The sequence below is a fragment of the Drosophila ananassae genome, chromosome XL (assembly GCF_017639315.1).
Source record: "Drosophila ananassae strain 14024-0371.13 chromosome XL, ASM1763931v2, whole genome shotgun sequence".
Lineage (NCBI taxonomy): Eukaryota > Metazoa > Arthropoda > Insecta > Diptera > Drosophilidae > Drosophila > Drosophila ananassae.
Window position 1 is genome coordinate 7,221,398 of NC_057931.1, and position 17,106 is coordinate 7,238,503.

At 40.0% G+C, this 17,106-nt stretch overlaps 1 protein-coding gene across 4 annotated transcripts in view; it reads right to left on the bottom strand.

The window, feature by feature from the left end:
- LOC6502149 (teneurin-a) overlaps positions 1-17,106 on the bottom strand; it is a 210,452-nt gene that overhangs the window by 118,424 nt on the left and 74,922 nt on the right. Inside the window, exons 1-2 of one of the 4 annotated variants that reach the window (XM_001966084.4) lie at positions 11,510-11,757; positions 10,966-11,241 (exon numbers count right to left, since the gene is read on the bottom strand). The exons of 2 other annotated variants lie outside the window; for them this stretch is intronic. The gene's annotated coding sequence lies outside the window, so the exon portion shown is untranslated. Of the gene's footprint in view, positions 1-10,965; positions 11,758-17,106 lie in introns of those variants that run through there. One more of the 4 variants, XM_014904465.3, reaches the window with a different exon arrangement.

Sequence of the window (17,106 nt, forward strand, 5' to 3'; positions counted from 1 at the left end):
GAGTTTCTGTCTTTGGGAAGTAGGAATTGCTTCAAGACTCAAGACTAAGAGAGTTATTGAAGGAGAAACTAGCGGACAGCGGACAGAAGGACAAGCGGACACAAGGACAGTAATCTTCTCTTTTAGTGACTAAGAAGGCTATCCCTGAGAAGAACTCAAGTTACTACTCCGATAGTCTCTACCCAGGTGTAGGAACTGCTCCAAGACTCAAGACTAAGATGCTCCTGGAAGTAGAAACTAGCGGACAAGCGGACAAGCGGACACGTGGACAGTTACAGCCCTTCCACTGCCCTGAGAAGCACTCCCCACAACATCAATAACTTGGTTATTGGCAAGCGAGGAACAAAAACCGAAATACTTGCCCCGAAATAAGAGCCAGCTATTCCCATAACTGCTGGCCAGGAGGAGGCCAGGAGGCTAGGAGGATATATTGGAGGAATGCCGAGCCGAGGAAGGCATTTTGCTGGCAGCCCCCGAACCCCGAACCCCGAACTCGAGACCTCGAAACTTTCCGCCTTGGCTTTATGAAATACTGTATGTATGGCTGGAGATCTCATGGCAAGTGCATTCCACTTGCAAGTGGGTGGGAGATGGGAGGATGGGAGGAGCTCTACCTCCTAGCTCTGGCTCTAGTCCTGACTTTGGCTGCCAAGTGGAGAGTAGAGTCTCTGCGTTGCATTTTTTGACCTGGTTCTGGTGTATGGCATAGCCCCTGGAATTCCTGGCACTTCCTACCACTCTTCCACTAAAGACATTAAATTACACTTTATGAGCAAATTATTCAAGTTGAGGAGCAAAATAGTCGGATATCTGGCGCCCGGAGTCGGAGCTGGCAAACAAAGCCATTAAATGGCCGCCCGATTGACTTTCCACTGATGCGTTTCTATATCTACCTCTTTCTCTCCCCCTCTCTATCTGTCTCTTTCTCTTTTTTTTTGGATAATTCTTTTGTTTTTTTTTTTGTATTTTTCTATTTTTTGTGTTCATTGGAAAAGTTTTCAATTGCTCTGGCGTCACTTTTTGATTGCTTTGATGTGTTTTTCTCGCACATTTCCCCAGCCAGCCAGCCTCGGATTCATGACAAAAGTTTCGCGAGAGAGACGGCACTATCTTGAGAGACAGAGACAGCTATAGAGAAGCAAAGTTCTGGCGGACAGAAGCTGAGAACTTTCGCTTTGATTTTCAAATATCTCTATCTCTTTACTCCTTTTTTTTTGTGCATTTGTGGCGCCTCCTGGGCCATCCTTGGCCCGACACAAAAATGAAAGTTTAATGCGTTTCCCAAATACAATTTTCGCATTTTTTTTTTCTGGCATTTTTGGCCCCAAAATAATGCAATTTTTTTCTAGATTTTTTTCTCTCATTCTCTAGCTGCTCTCCCTGTCTTGTAGAGTGTGTGTGTTTTGTGAAGTTTTTTGGCTGGAAAGTGTGTGCTTTTGGGCGGAAATTGCATTTTTTTTCAATCTTTCAGGGGTTCCAGGTGGCAGGTATGACTAGAGTTCGAAACTAGGCACTTACTGAGTGGAAATTATAATAAAATCTTAAAAAAAACTACCTAATTCGTAAGTTGGAGGCTCTCTTTTGCAGACACCCCCTTTTTAGTTTAGTTTTTAATTGAAAATCGAGAAGAGAAGGCAGTGAGGTGGTCTAGACCCAGGAAGGACTACCCCAGAACTCCCCTCTCTAATGTCCTTGTTTACCTTCCGGGGGTGCGGGATGATACGGGATGGGAAGGCCCCTGGGCCACGAATTAGTTCCCTGTCACATAAAACAAGACGCATCAAATTATTTGGGAATTTATCGCGACAAAGGTGTCCTGTGTCCCGTGTCCTGTGTCCTGTGTCCCATGTCCTGGCAGCTGCCTCCGAACCAACCCCCGAGGCCCGAAGCAAACAAAAACACACAAAAACTATTGAAATGTTGTCACAACCCAGAGATCTATGCATCTCCCAGGTAGGGGGTTAACCACAATTAATGGCCAATGGCCCGAAAACCCAAAAATCTCAGTTCTCTTTGATTCGAAATGATTTTCTGACACGCACTTCGAGACTAAAACTTGCAATTACCAAAAAAACAAAAAAAAAGGCAAGAAAACAAAGAGCAATAGATACGGATTGCGGCAATAGTGGGTTAATGGCACTTTAAACTGAGCTCCAGCCACCGCACAGGAAGTGTGGAGAGTCTGATTCTGTTCTGGCACGCAATATTGCAATCTACCCGCCAGATACTTTTGTATCTTTCAGATACTTGTACCCTTAAAGGGCGTGGCAACCCACAAATCACAACCAGAATGGCAAAGAAATTAACAAAAAAAGAGAAGCTTCAAGACTTTAAGCCTCAAAATGCAATTTCGATGCAATTATGGCGACCGTGACTCAGACTCCAAAGGGACATCTATCTCTCTCTCTCTCTCTCTGTCCCTCTTTAAAGCCACGCCCCCTTTGGGTAGAAAGAGAAGGGCCAAGAGAATACAAAAGCGTCGACTGATTTTTATCAACTAACCAAGCGGAACGCAGACAAACACTTCCTAAATCACTTGAGTGCCAGCCTGTGCCTCCCCGCCGTCTATTTCGGTTTTCGGTTTTCTGTTTTCGGGAACAACCCCCAGAAGAGGAGCCACCAGCCACCCGCCCAACTTCCTCTGCCACATAAAACATAAATTATTTAATTTTTTTTCCCTTCTCTGACTAAGGAGGGGGGGGGAGCAACTGCGACTGCCTCTTATCGGCATTTCCGATGGCGACGGCCACGGCGCTTAGAATTCGAAAATTATGAAACACTTCCAGGGCGCCCTGCCAGATAGACGGTTGAGGGGGGCCCTCATCTTCAATTTCTCTCAAATTTGTGGTCTTTTGTGGCTTTTCTTTCAGGGGGTTTCTTTCAAAGGGGGGTTCTTTTCTTTCTTTTTTTGCAATGTTAGGAGGAGAGAGCTCTTTTTGGGAAGATGATCTTGAAAAGAAGACACTGTCTCTATGTTTGAGGTTCTGGATAGCAGAAACAGTGTCCGTGTGTCCGTTTGTCCGTCTGTCCGTTAAGGGACCTTCTTTTATGAGGGTTCTTTGGCCAATTTTAAGAAAGGAAGTTCCTTTTAGGAAGATGATCTAGAAAGGGAAATGATTTACAAGCTCTAAGCTCTAGGATGGTACAAGAAAGTGAAGCAATGTTGTCCGCCTGTCCGCTAAGGCAGAGGATCTGCCTAAGAAGAAGGTCTATATAGACCTTGTCCGTCTGTCCGCTTGTCCGTTTCTCCCTTTTCCAGCTAGCTTCTCTCTTAAAGCCTGGTCTAAACAATGAAATCCCTCCCTGATAGACCCTCCATTTCCAGCTTCATCTCCACTTTGGATTGCAATTCCCCTTACTTTTTTTTTGGAAGAATTTAAGCTACTCCCCCCCTTAACCCACCCCGCACAATTCAATCAAACTTTGGGGCCGCCAAACTTTATGACACCCGAACTTTTTTTTGGCGAAGGAAATGAAAAAAAGTGGATAGCCTTCCAGGAGCCAGGAGCCAGGAGCCAGGAGTCAGGAGCCCGAAGGAGGAAAGTCAAACGGTTTGCATAGGAAATGGGGGGAAAAGTCAGAAGAAAGAGAGGACCATCTAGAGCTAGAGAAAGAGAAAGCTATAGGTAGGTGGCAGCGACAGGAATAATAAATATTCAGTTTAAGTAAATGGGCTTTTATCGCGCATCTCTGGGGTGCCATAATTTGCCATTTTTGCCAGCCTGTCTGCGTTCTATTTTCTTTCATACTTTTTCCTACATTTCTTTTACTTTTTTTGTTACTTTTTTTGGAAGGGAAAGGGAAGGAAAGGAGCAGCAACTGCCTGTAATTGATTCAACAAAACGGCGCAAAGGTGCAAAAGGGACGACTTGGCGACGAGGCAGCAACAATTATACGCATAATATATTCCCAGCCATAAATATGCAATGCGTGTACTATATATACATAGTAGAGAACACACGCGGCAAGAAAATTATCCAAACCAAAGTCACGCTCAGAGCTGCCAACAAAATAAAAAAAAAGAAAAGCGTTGCCCATAAAATGTGAAAAATTTCGCCAAGGCATTTGGTCTTTTGTTTTTCAGCTTCCTTCGGCAAGACCGGAGGAGGAGGAGGTGGAGGAGACTCTGGCAGGCAAATCACTTCACCAAAGGAGCAGCAACAATTTAGCTCATTTATTTTTATACATTTTAAGAAACAATAAACCAACGGCCCATAAAACACAAGCCACCAGCCACCAGCCACCAGACTCCAGCAGCCAGCCAGCGAATGAAAATGATTTAAGGCGCCCGAGAATTATGTATTTTTTGTTTTTGTGAAAAAGTTCAACAAAATAATTGCAACGTTTTGTTGGATTTCGTTTTCATTTTTCGCCCTTCGGATGATTTATAATGCAGTCAGTGTTGTTAAAGTGCCTTTGAGGCAATTGAGGTGCACTTTACAACACTGTCTTTTGAATAAACTTCCTGATTTCACAAACAGAAACAACAATTAGTGTTTAAAACAAATCTCTAATCTGATTAGTTGGCTTTCTAACATTTTTTTGTATATGTATTGAAGAAAAATTAAAGAAAACTTGCTTTTAAGCCACTTTCCAACACTGTCTCTTGAGAAAAATTCGTGTTTTTCAAATAGAAACAGCCATAGATGTCTTTGACTGTCTTTTCTGATTAGCTGGCTCTTTAATCTCCACTCTCTACTGATTTTTAAGAACCGATTTAATCTGAACCAGTGTTGCCTAACGCTCGGCAATGCCTAGCCAGCTTTTTTGGGATTAGAATTGAATTAATCCCGCTTTGCCATCCAATTAGCTGGCTCAGCTCTTGTCTCATGCTTTGTTTCTTGCTTTTTCTATATATATTTATTTTTTTTTTTGAGCAGACACGCCCGTCTAAGATGCAGGCATTAGTGAAGTTTGGCAACCCTGGCTGGTGTGCCAGTGTGTCCTAGTGTGCTGGGACAAAGTTTTCCGGTTGGGAAAAACGCATCGCTGTCATTTAATGAGTTTCCCGAGCAAAGGCAAAAGGCAAAAGCTTTTCCTTGTCAGCCCAAACACTAAAGTCCTGCCAGTCGAGGACATAAATACGTAATACATATTTATTTTATTTCAGTTGCTGCGACAGGATGCTGCTGCTGCTGCTGATGCTGCTGCTGCTGCTGATGCAGATGCTGATGCTGATGCAGGGTTAAAATTTAATTATTCTCCGCCAGGCCAGGCCAAGCCGGGCCAGGCTGCCTCCCACTCTGAAGCGCATGTCTTGGAGCTTGCTGCACGTGTGGCTGCCACAGCCACTTGACTCCTGGAGTGGCTGCCTCCTCGACTCGCCTCTTAAATGCTAAACACGCCTCTCGCCACCTTCTCCCAGCTCCTCCTCGCTGAGAAAATTAGCCTCTTCGAGAGACGGAAAACGTCAACAGGTTTTCCTTTCCCCTTTTTCCCTTTTTTTTTTCTCATCCTTTCCCAACACTGAGCCACTTCACAGCTCGAGTTGATATTATTACTTTGATTTGATTACATTCTGATTCGATTGCAGCCTGGGCTGAGCTGAGCTGGCTGCGTTTAGGATTTCCTTTAATTGCCAGCCGGGAGAAGCAATTTCGGTTGCCAAAAGATTTACGATGCTAGTGCGGGGGCCTCTGCCCCTCCACCTCCACCTCCACCCTTTATCACTAACGATTCTATGCCACACTCTCCACTCTCCACTTCCACCCCCACCGCCACACGCTCCAATTCATTCGAAAGCGATTTAAAGCGATTTATGGTTTGTTTGTCTCATTGGCAGGCCACTGGCTGCACACATTTTCGGGGAAATGATTATGAAAATAAATCTAGAGGGGCGGGAGATGCTATATCTCTTTCGATAGCTCCTAGCTCCTAGCTATCGCTTCTGGCGCTATCCCCCAGGCTCCTCGCTTTAGCCTCTAGCTACTGGCTTCTAACTCCTAGCTCTACCCCTTAGCACATCCTACCTATGTAGCTTCTGGCTCTACCTTTTAGCTCCCACCTTCTAGCTTCTAGCATCTACCTCCGAGCTCCTTGCTCTAACCCCTAGCACCTACCCCTAGCTCCTATCTCTTGCACCTAGCTCCTAATTCCTAACTCCTATCTCCACCTACTAGCACCTACCTCCTAGATCCTAGCTCCTAGCTCCTGGCTCTACCTTCGAACACCTAACTCCCCTCTTCCTAGCTTCCACCTCTACCACCTAGCACCTACCTCCAAACTCTAGCAAAAAAAGCAACTCCAAATCAGTCAAGTATTATTTTCCATTCCATCTCTGTTGTTGTTTTTCTCGCCACCATCTCGCCTAGCAGTTGTGCTGATTCACAGGCAGCCTCCCAGGTAAGAGTGTCCGAGGCGGGAGAGGTGTGAAAACGGTTAGGAGCGGAGCCTGGACCTGGGCCTGGCCTGGCCTGGGAAGCGGCAGGGAAGCACTCCCCTCGAGTGCTTCGAAAATAAACGATGTTGTCTATGACAAGGCATGACGGTAATGACCGAACCAACGCTGCCGGACTCTAGCCCGGCATCCTAGCCCTGTCTTGGCCAGTTTTGGCCTTTTTAGCAGCGTCATTGTTGCCAAGTTCCTCACTCGCCAGCTCGATGGACAGGCTTTCCTCTTTTCGATTTAGTTGCAAGACCCACACTCGCAGCAATCTCCTACAGAGTCTGATTGTTTTATTAATTAAATTAAGGAAAAACTTTCAAATAATGGAATTAAAAGCTTCTCAAAGCCATTAGTTTGCTTTTTGGCATGGCTGTGGGAGCAGGAACATGATATTTTATACCAAAAAAATATACCAAAAGTATTATTTCAAATACCAAGGATTTAGAATTAAGAAATTTTATAAAATAATATTTAAAAATAGGTATTTAGAGAAGAATTTAACGTTTTAGATCATGTTTTTGATTATTTTTTTAGTTTTTAAACTTTTTCTGCTTATTTTTATTAAAAATTTAGTATTTAAGTTTGGTATTTTGCAAAGAAAACTATGTTTTTTGATATTTTTAAGTCTTTTTCTCTTAATTTCAATTAAAACTTGTTGTTAGTTAAATATTTTCTGGGAATACTTATACTGTCCTAATGTTTCTTTTATTTATAATTTATATTTTATTTTCTAGCTATTTTTTTAAATATTTTTTCTTAAACTATAGACCGTTTTCTGTCAGTGCCTCTTAGACACATTTTCGCAGGCATATTTTTGCGTTTTTTTGGAATTTTTCAATTCAAGGTTTCGAGGCCCGGAGTGCTTCACACCTCTGACTGAGACTGAGTACCGCTCCTGCCCCTTGTCCTTCTCTCTCTCCTCTTCTCTGCTTCTTGCCAAATTCTGCCTGCCTGCCCCTGCCTCTGATTCTCCATTTCTTGCAGCATCATCGCCTCGCAGGTTTCTGGTCCCAGGTTCTCGAGATGCTTGAGGTTCTCCCGAGACCGAGACCGAGACCTGAGGTTCGAGGTCCCAGCACCAACCTGGCTGGCTATCAATGGCCAACCCCGCGACTGGCATCATAAATCATCTCGAGTGGCCGGCGTATCTTGTATCTGCTATCTGTGTGAGCTACAACTATTCGCAAGTGTATTTGGCAGATACGTCCTCACGAACTCAGTCACTCAACAGCCCCCGAACTTTCTGACATTTCTGTTGCACTAATTCGCGCACTTTCCAGATGCAGATACATTCAGAGAGTGTATGTATCTTAAAGATACACACACAGGCATCTGTTGTGCCTCATAATTTAATCCCCGGCACAGGTACTTGCCTCTCGAGCTGCTGCTGCTGCATCCGCGAGATACATTTCCATCTCGGCGTCAAACTGACAACAGCTGTGCGGCACATTTGCGAAATACAAAGGATAAGGAGAAGGAGGGATGGATGAAAAAAGAAAGAAAGAAAAGAAAAGAAAGAAAAAAGAACAGAAAAAGAACCTCCTCTTTCGTCATCAGCTGCTGCCTTTGATTTTTCGGCACTATTTTTTTTCAATTTCGGAGCAGGTTGCCGGTTTCGGGGAGTTCCTTCCTGAAGTTCGGCAACAGCGCCTCCAAATTAAAAATAAAAATATAAATATTCATAAAAAATAAAACACAAACAGCAGCTGGCACTCGGGGGAGGGGGAAGGACATCCCCGCCAAAGGATATTTTGAAATCCGAGACGATCCTCGCTGTAATTGATATTTCAAGTCTGGAGTTCCAAATGGCTTGGCTTTCTTTTGGCATTTTTATGATTTTATTTGCTTGTTTTACTCTTTTTTTTTAAATATTTATTATTATTTTAGGAGGAGGAGGAGAAATAAGGCTTTTATTTGAAAGATATGGAATTTTCTTTGATTCTTTTAGGGTTTTAAAGATTATTTTTTATAGAAAAGATCTATTTTTTATACATTTTCTAGACTTTTCACAATTTTCGATCAAATAAATAGCATTTCTTTTTAAAATTTAACATTTTTTGACACAAACTGCTTCTAGAAACTATAAAAAATAGAGAAAAGCTATAGTTTTAAAGAATTTGTGACGAATATTCCCTACTTTTGTGTTTCTTTTATAAAGATTTTTCATAAAACAAATAAATAATTACGAATTTCAACTTAAACTGCAACAATTTTAAATTTAAAACCAGTTTTAGACACAAATTAGTTCCAAAAGATCGAAATAATACCTTATTCTAAGATTTGTAACGAAGATTCCTCACATTTTCATTCATTAAAAAATAAACAAATAATATAAAAACTATCATAAATGCCTAGTAAAAATAAAAAACAGAAACCTTTCAACTAAAAACACAACTATTTCAGTTTTGAAAACTATTTTTGACATTTTTGGAACAGATTCCAGAACCAGAAGAGGAAATAGAACCTAAAATAATAAAAAACAGTGCTTCTTGCAACATTTTCAATTAAAAATGTTTACTTTTTCGCCACAAACTGTTTCTGGCAATTAAAGGCCGCCCTTTTGTTTCGGAATTTAAAGTAATGAGCACCCCCCCTTGGGAAAGCCATTCAATTAAGCCAAGTTTCGCAAAATGCTGCCTGATTGGATCGATCGCTGGAGTTTTTATATTTTATTTTTTTTTTTAAGAATTCTTTCAACAATTTGCTTAATTGTGGAGGGGGTCGGAGGGGGTATACTCCATAGAGACTGTGGCTGAGGGGGTATATGGCTATTTTTTTGGCATCGGCGGGGCATAAATCCATCCGCCCGGGGATCGCAGTGCGTTGATTGCCGTCGGCAGTGATTTATGGCCGCAAGCGGCGGCGAGAAGATCTCGCGGATGTGCGAGATACAGTATCTTTGAGATACATTTTTGACAACACATGTCAGGGGCAGGGGAAGGCAACTTCTCGCCGCCATAACCATTTGCTTTTCTTCATTAAACAAATGCGCAAAAAAGCAGGCCCATTATGGCTCAACATTTAAAACACTAACCGAACAGGCACCCCCCCTTGAAAAAAAAACTATTACAAAGAACTAGACACTTTTTTGAGGAAGTCTTCTTGGTTGATTTATTTTTTGGAAAATATTTGTTTCTACCGAGTTGCAACTCAAATAATTGCCTTTTTTTTTTGGCAAGAAGTTGGCCTATTCTGTTTTTTAAACTCTCTTAAAAATTTGCTAATTTATGGCATTGCCCTGATTTTTGACATTTAACTTCTTAGTTCTTAGTTTGTATTTTAGTTTTTAGTTGATTTGGTTTATAGTTTCAAAGTTTTTAGCAATAAATTATTAAAAATTTGACTATTTCTTGAGTTAGTTACTTGACTTTAGTGACTTTAGTTACTTTATTTGTTTTTTTGATTTATTGTTTATTGGTTTTTGGTTTTAATTTTTGTTTTTTAGTCCCTCCTATTTTCAAATCTATTTCTAAGCTAATCCCTTAATTCTTTGCAAGTTTTTATCTTTTACTAGAAAAAAAAATGATTATTTTCCCTCAAAGACCTCTATTTATTTCTCAAATATTCACAAACTTTCCAGATTTCTCCAAGAATTCTGTTCCTTTTCATAAAATCTGGCTCCAATTCTTTAATAATCTAGTATTTTTGCAATTTTAATGCCTTTTTTGTGTTCTATTTAATTTCCAATTTAATAAAATCCACAAAACTAAAAGGCTTGTACAATTTAAACAAAAAAAACTCTTGTGACGAAAGCCCTTTATAGTGCCAAGTGTTAGATTCTCTCAAAAATATAATTATCAAGATTGTTTAATGAAAATTGACATATTTCATTAAAATTTCATTTATAAAAAAAAAAATTCCCACTTAAACTCAAACTTTTCACTATTTATTTGTCTTTTTTTCAGAGAAACTAAGTTTCTAGTTAGTATTTTGTATTGTAGTTTGGAAATAGTAGTTTGAAAACTAGTTTTCTTCAAAAATATTACTAGAATTGTTATAATATTACTATTTCCTTCAAAAATATCACAATTAAGAACCAATTTAGCCTCCAATTTGTTCAAAAATCCCCCAAAAAAGTGTGATTTATGAGAGAATCCTTTTTTTTTTTGCGAATATTTGCGAAAATCAGGAATTCGAGCACCGTTTTGTGTGTTTTTTTGTTAAATTGGAAATCAATTGGCGGCGCATGTAGCGAACAAATATTGAACTTCATTACTATTGTTTTTCCTTTTTTAATTACATTTTGGTTGTATTTTCCTGTTTATTTGTTTGTTGTTTGTTTGTTTGTTTGTTTGTTTGTTTGTCGTTTTCCCCTCAATAATTGCATTTACTTTTGTGTGATTTTTCAGTTATTGTTTAACAGTTACTTGCTATTTTTGCATTTTATTTGCAATTTTTAATATTTGATTCGAAAAGGATAACGGTAAAGCAATGTAAAGCATAACGGTACACAGAGTTGTATTTTTGTTTTTGTTTTGTTTTTCCTTGGCCCTTATTTGTCCTTTTTTTTTAGAAATTTTTTGTTGTATTTTTTTTTGGGCCAAGGAAAATGGATTAATTTTTATATAAAAGTGACCTACATTCTTGTTGTTGTTGGCTGGCTCCTCTGCTCGTTGTTGTTGTTGTTGTTGCTCCTGCACTTGCAATTTTTGCAAATTTTCTTTGTTTTTCCTTTTTGCTTTCTGGCTGTTTTCTGTTTTTGTTATTTTTTTATCCAAAAATACAAAAAAAAATATAAAGAAAAGAGAGAAAGAGACGGTGCTGCTGTAATCCGTGGCTTCTGTTTGTCGCTTTTGTGTGTGTTTGGCGTTGTTTGTTTGTTGTTTCGTTTTGTTTATCCGCTGGCACTGAGAGCACTTGAAAAAAAATTGCGACAAAAATATATATGTGTAGAATGAGGCGGGGAGAGGTAGAGGGCGATAAATGATAAGAACGCAAGAGACGCACAAAAAAAGGGAATAATGGCAACAAAAGATTGTCTTTTTTTTCGCTGCAACGCGACACAAACACACACACACACACACGCAGGTACTATATACACACAACAATAATAATAATAAATAATTCACAGATCCGCGTTCTTTTCTTATTTTTGTTATTTATTCTTTTTTTTTGGTAGGATACCTTGAGTGCGAGCGAGAGCGGGTGGATGTAGAGAACGAGAGGGACGCGACGCGTACGCGACGATGACGAACAATAACGGCAAAAAAGGAAGCGACCCAGCGAGCGAAAGTCTTTCCCCGTCCGATGCCTTTTCACGACTTTTCCGAGTTTTCCGACTTCGCCGACACTTTTCCGGCAAACGTGCTCACCAGGCGAGGGCTAGTTTCGAAAAAAAATCCCTGTGTTAGTGTATTTGCATTTAAGCGGCGCGCCATGGCCTTTAACAGACTGCTGGCGCTGTTAACCGGAGAGCAAGGGCGCTCTCTTCGGCTCTCTCGCTCTCGCTCTCTTACTGTTTGGACGCTGTTAAAGCCGAGTCTCAGGAAATCATATATTTTTATTATTTAAACAGAACTATCTATTAAATCTATTTTATAAACTATATATTTTTATTTATTTATTTTCTTAAATATTAAACCCAAGCCGAGCTGTAAACAAAGAGAGCCATTACAAAAAACAGAGAGCTAGAGAGAGCAATTTGGACCTGCGCTCTCTCCGGTGATGCTGCTCTGTTAACTATTAACTGCGCTCTGTTGTCCTGCTCGCTCCCGCAAACCGGTTTTCCTCAGAGCGAGCAGAGCGAGAAGGAGGCACTATGTTGCAAACAGGATTTCGGCCAGCAGTCTGTTAGCCGCCACAGGTTTCTGTTATTGTTTGCCAACACTCTCTCTCTCTCTCTTTTTCTGCATTCCGTTTACTTTTTGTTTTCCAACAGCTGTTTTAATGGATTTTATTATTATTTTTGTTATTATTTATAAAAATAATAATTTATAAAAATATTATAGGAAATAGTAGTAGTTTTAAATCATAAACTTTTTAATAAAAAGAGTGGCAGGTGGTATAACAGTTTTTAGAAGTAATTACAGTTACAACATATGAGGAGAGTTTTAAGGGAAATTATAAACAAAAATAAATAAACTTTAGTTTAGTTTAGTTTTTAAAATTATAAATTTATTATTTATTTATTTTATCTTATCCCTTATTTTTATAATTTTTGTTCCTTTAATGCTTTATGTAACTATTTACTTTTCTCTTACTAACAGCGCTCTCTGGCAGCCTCTCTTTCTGTTGTTATGTTACTGTGGCTCTCTTCCGTTATCCTTTGCGTATAACAGCTGCTCCTTGTATGGCAAAATCTGTTATATTTGCTCTTATAATGGTTGCGAGCTTGTCTAGTTTCTTTGTCACTTTTTCGGAAACAACTTGTTGAAGGATTTTTATGAAATTTTTCTTATTCTGGTTATTTTTTAATCTTTCTTATTTTTGGACTTTGTAATTTCCATTTTTAGGCCTTGAGTCATGCTGGTTTTCGGCCCTAAGCCCCTCTGCGAGCTGTTTCTCTTGCTGCCTGCTTGATAAAGATTAATTACCGGCGATGAAGAGTGTTATAACTGGAGATCGGTAATGTCTTAACCCTATAAAGGGTCTTGATTGAGTTAAAGATTCGATAAAAAAATATAATAAATATTATTTTGGCTTATTATAATATAATTATTTATTTTATTTATATAAATTACAGTTTAAAAAATATTTATATTTTTAAAATTATTTCCAACCCCTCTAGGGTTAATCTGGTAATGTGACACCTCTTGAAAAAACCGCAAGAAAAAAGGTCCAAGGAGCCAACGGGAGGGAGGGAGGTAGCAAGAGTGTGAGGAGGCAAGAGGGCCTGTGTTAACAGTTACGACATTTGGGCACATTTCTCACAGGCCAGGCCAACAACAACAAAAAAAACAAAACAAAAACAATAATAATAATAAGGTCAATCAACGGACTCGGCGGGCGGTCGCCGGGCTGTCCGCGTCTGCATCGCAGTTGGCGTCGCTGTCAACAGCTGTCGCGCAGGCGCAGTGCCCGGCGAGCGATTGAGAAAGAGAGAGAGAGGGCGATAGGCGGCAGATTAATTGCAGCGTCGGCGTGAATTTATGAATTTCCCATGAGTGATGGGATCACCCCCTCTCTCTCTCTCTCTTTGGAGCGCCACTTGAGGAAATAGGAAAAACATTGAAAAACATATGTATTTTCTTTTTCTTCTCCTGTTGCGTGGGCCCGCATTGTTGTTGTTGTGTTTGTAGTTGATGGCCGGACATTAGTTATTCGTAAGCCGATCCGTTATGGTCGGTAACTATATCTTCGGTATAAGTTGCAGAAACCCCCTTATAGGCCCTATTCCCGCCCTGGCCAGGAGGGCTCTTCGATGGTGGAAGTCTCCCATCCCATCTCCCAGCCATTCATCAGACTTTTCATTCAAAATTTTCAAAAAAGGGAAATTGCAACAATGGAGTGGAGAGTTTTCGGAGTCTCCACTCTTGCAGAGAGTCATATTTCTCCACTTTTTCCGTTTTTGAATTTTTATTTAATTAATTAAACCCCTATTTGGGTCAAGAACTGTCTGAATTCTTAGGGTTTCTATGGGTTTTATAAATAAATTATAATTATATGGTATTATTAGTATTTGAACCAAATTATGTTTTGGAGAATAATTGGAGAAATATATTGGAGAATAAAAATATATTAGGGAGGTTAAATTTAAATAAATTACTGGATTACTAGAAGTAGTACTAGGAAATCCTCTAGAAGATATATTAGTCCACAGATCCAGTACTCTAAAAAATAAATATATATCCTATTTTATTATTTCTAAAAATTATTATTTCCTCAAAGTCTCCAGACTATTACAATGTATGGACTATACCTTTGATAATATTATATTTCAGATTTCAAATATTATTAATAATTATACCCGGTACTCTTGGAAGGTTTTTTGATATTTTATTGAAGGTTTCATAATAGTTATAGTACTACCAGTTATAGCCCAGTATAGATATCACATGGCCTTCTATATAGTATAGTTTTATATAGAATATCTAATAAACTAGCCATAGTTCTCTATCCCTTAAAACTTCTACCTCATACCCCTTAGTAAAAAGATTTAAAATCTCTTATAGACTCATCATCCCACTCATCATTTTTAGGATTTAAACCAAATACAGAACAGACATTTCTCCGACAATTGGTTCGCTTAATTAACTGGAGTTGTTGTCCCGAAATGTCAACCGCTTCCGCTCGCTCGGAGCTGGGAGCTGGGAGCTGGGAGCTGGGAGCTGGTAGCCCCGGATTGAACTTTCAACTTTGTTGTGACAGGCAGAGACAAATTCAATTAAGCCGAATCAGTCGGCAATTAAACAATTGAATATAATTACGCGAAATTATGAGGTCTTTCGGGCGAAAGGGGCTCTGCCGCCAAAGCAAATCCGAAGAGCCAATCATAAAAAAAGCACATAAAAAGCATAAGCTAAGCAAAACCGAAACCGAAAAAGCATAATTAATAAAACAGCCAGAGAGGCATGCCCCAGCCTCATGCCCCATGCCCCATGCCCCATGATGAAGGTCTCAAGTTGAAACCGAAACCGAAACCCGAAAGTCAAAAACGAGAACCCAACTCAGTGGGTTGTCTTTGCGGTCAACTCCTACCGCTTTTATTTTATTTTTGGTATTTTTTTTTTTTTGGTCAGATCCCCCTCGATCCCTAAAATACCTTTCTGTTTGTTGTGGGCCACCTTCTCGCCTTCAACTTCAACATGAAGTCCGAACTCCTTTAATGAAGTGGATAAGCAAACTGGCCCCGAGTATCCCACAGAGCGCCAGTGTATCTGTATCTGTTGCTGTATCTGTATCTTATGGATGCAGAGCCATCGTACCGCTCGACGGATGTGTGTGTACAGTTATAATTAAGTGATACACATAAACGGGCGCCCCAGACAGCGCTCAGCTCAGTCTCGGTTTCTGTTTAATGATTGTTTTCAATTAGTCTGTTCGTTTTCCTCGCTTCTGATACCCGGTACTCAGGGCTAAGGTTGTTTTTTTAGGGTATATTGAAGGAAAGATACACTTTTTGAAAGATATAAACATCATAATATCATATAGTATTAAGTAATAGTATTTATTCAAACAATTATGGTTTGAATATTCATTTATAATCATTCTAAATAGTCTCCCAAGTCCACCTCATGAGGCATCTCTTAGTCGCATCTGTATCTTCGATTGTTCATTTACTTTTTTTTTCCTGTTTCCTCACAAAACAAAACCAAAAACAGAGCCAGTCACTCAACCAGACACTCACTCACTCACTAACTCACTTACTCACTCTATCCAATTCAGATCCTGAGTCACTCACTCTCCCAAAAGACGAATGCGAGGGCGTTCGAAAGGTTTTATTTAGTCATTTTTTTCGCCTTTCTCAAGATGTTTTTGGGTGCAGAGCGATCGAAGAAGCGCCTCTCAAGTGTTTACGCTTGTTGTATAATTTTCCATCATATATCTTCGACTGTCAGCGATCGCTGCAGTCACCTTCCACATCAATTTTCCCATCTCCACACGAAGTGATCGCTTCCTAACGACCTGGCCATTAAAATTGTACAAAAAAAGGGTGCAACTCGAAGGCACTCCAAAGAATGCATCATCCGATTGGGTGACAATGAGGGGCACACTGGCATAAGGACTAGACATTTGCAAGGCAAGGTCACACTCCATAAATACTAGTAGTTGTCACAAACACTGTACTTTTTTAATGCAATTTTTGTAAATAAATACTAGATATTCGCAAAAGTCTGCCACACTTGATAGATATTGGAATTTGCTAAATTGTGCGACTTTAAGGACACCCCTGGACTCCTGCTTCTGATGGCTGTCAGCTATTTCTGGCCACTGCTCCTGGTACCAGGACCCAGATCTGCCAAAGACAACTGGTCGGGATGATGGGTGTCCCGGTTCCGGGCCGGTGCAGTCAATTGACCGCTAACTGTTGCAGAGACAGTTGCTCGACAGTGACTTCGATTTTGAAATTTGTGGCAGCCACAACGTGTGGCAGACAGCTTAAGACGCTGCCTGACAGTCGGCCAGGATACTGTGGAGGCTTGGGGGCAATGGGGTACAGTGTATGGGGTTCAAAGGCCAACAGCAGCAGCAGCAGGTCCTTCAGTCAGGATAAAGGCCGTGCCGTTGACAGTCGTCATGCGCAGCTACTTAGACGGACATAAAATTATGATTACAGCAACTGCTCCATACCACATGCTCCATATGCCACTGGAGGTGGCTCCTCCCGTCCGGTTCCCCTCCGGTTCCATCCCGCAAAACCTCAAAAGACTCAATGTCTGAGAGGCAATTCATTACAATAAGCTCACGAATGTGCCATAAAAATGGCAGCTCCGCCCTCGAACCATGAAATTGCCAATTCGAATCCGGTTTTAGTTGTAAAAACTTTCATGATCCCCACATTAATAGAATATGCCATGTACTTTCCCACATAATCTCTCATCTTTTTGCTTATTTTTATTATTTTTTTGGCCAGGCCATTATGGATTTTTCTCACTACAGGTTTTGCTATTTAAGGGGAGGTTTCTTTAAGAAGATATGTTATTTATTATTATTCGTTAAATAGATATTCGTTAAATAGTTATTCTTGAGGATAATAGAAAGAAGTAGTACTGGGTATCATATAGCATTTTTCTCAAGAGCTTTTGTGTGATCTAGTCTAGTATTTAATCTTATTAAGAACT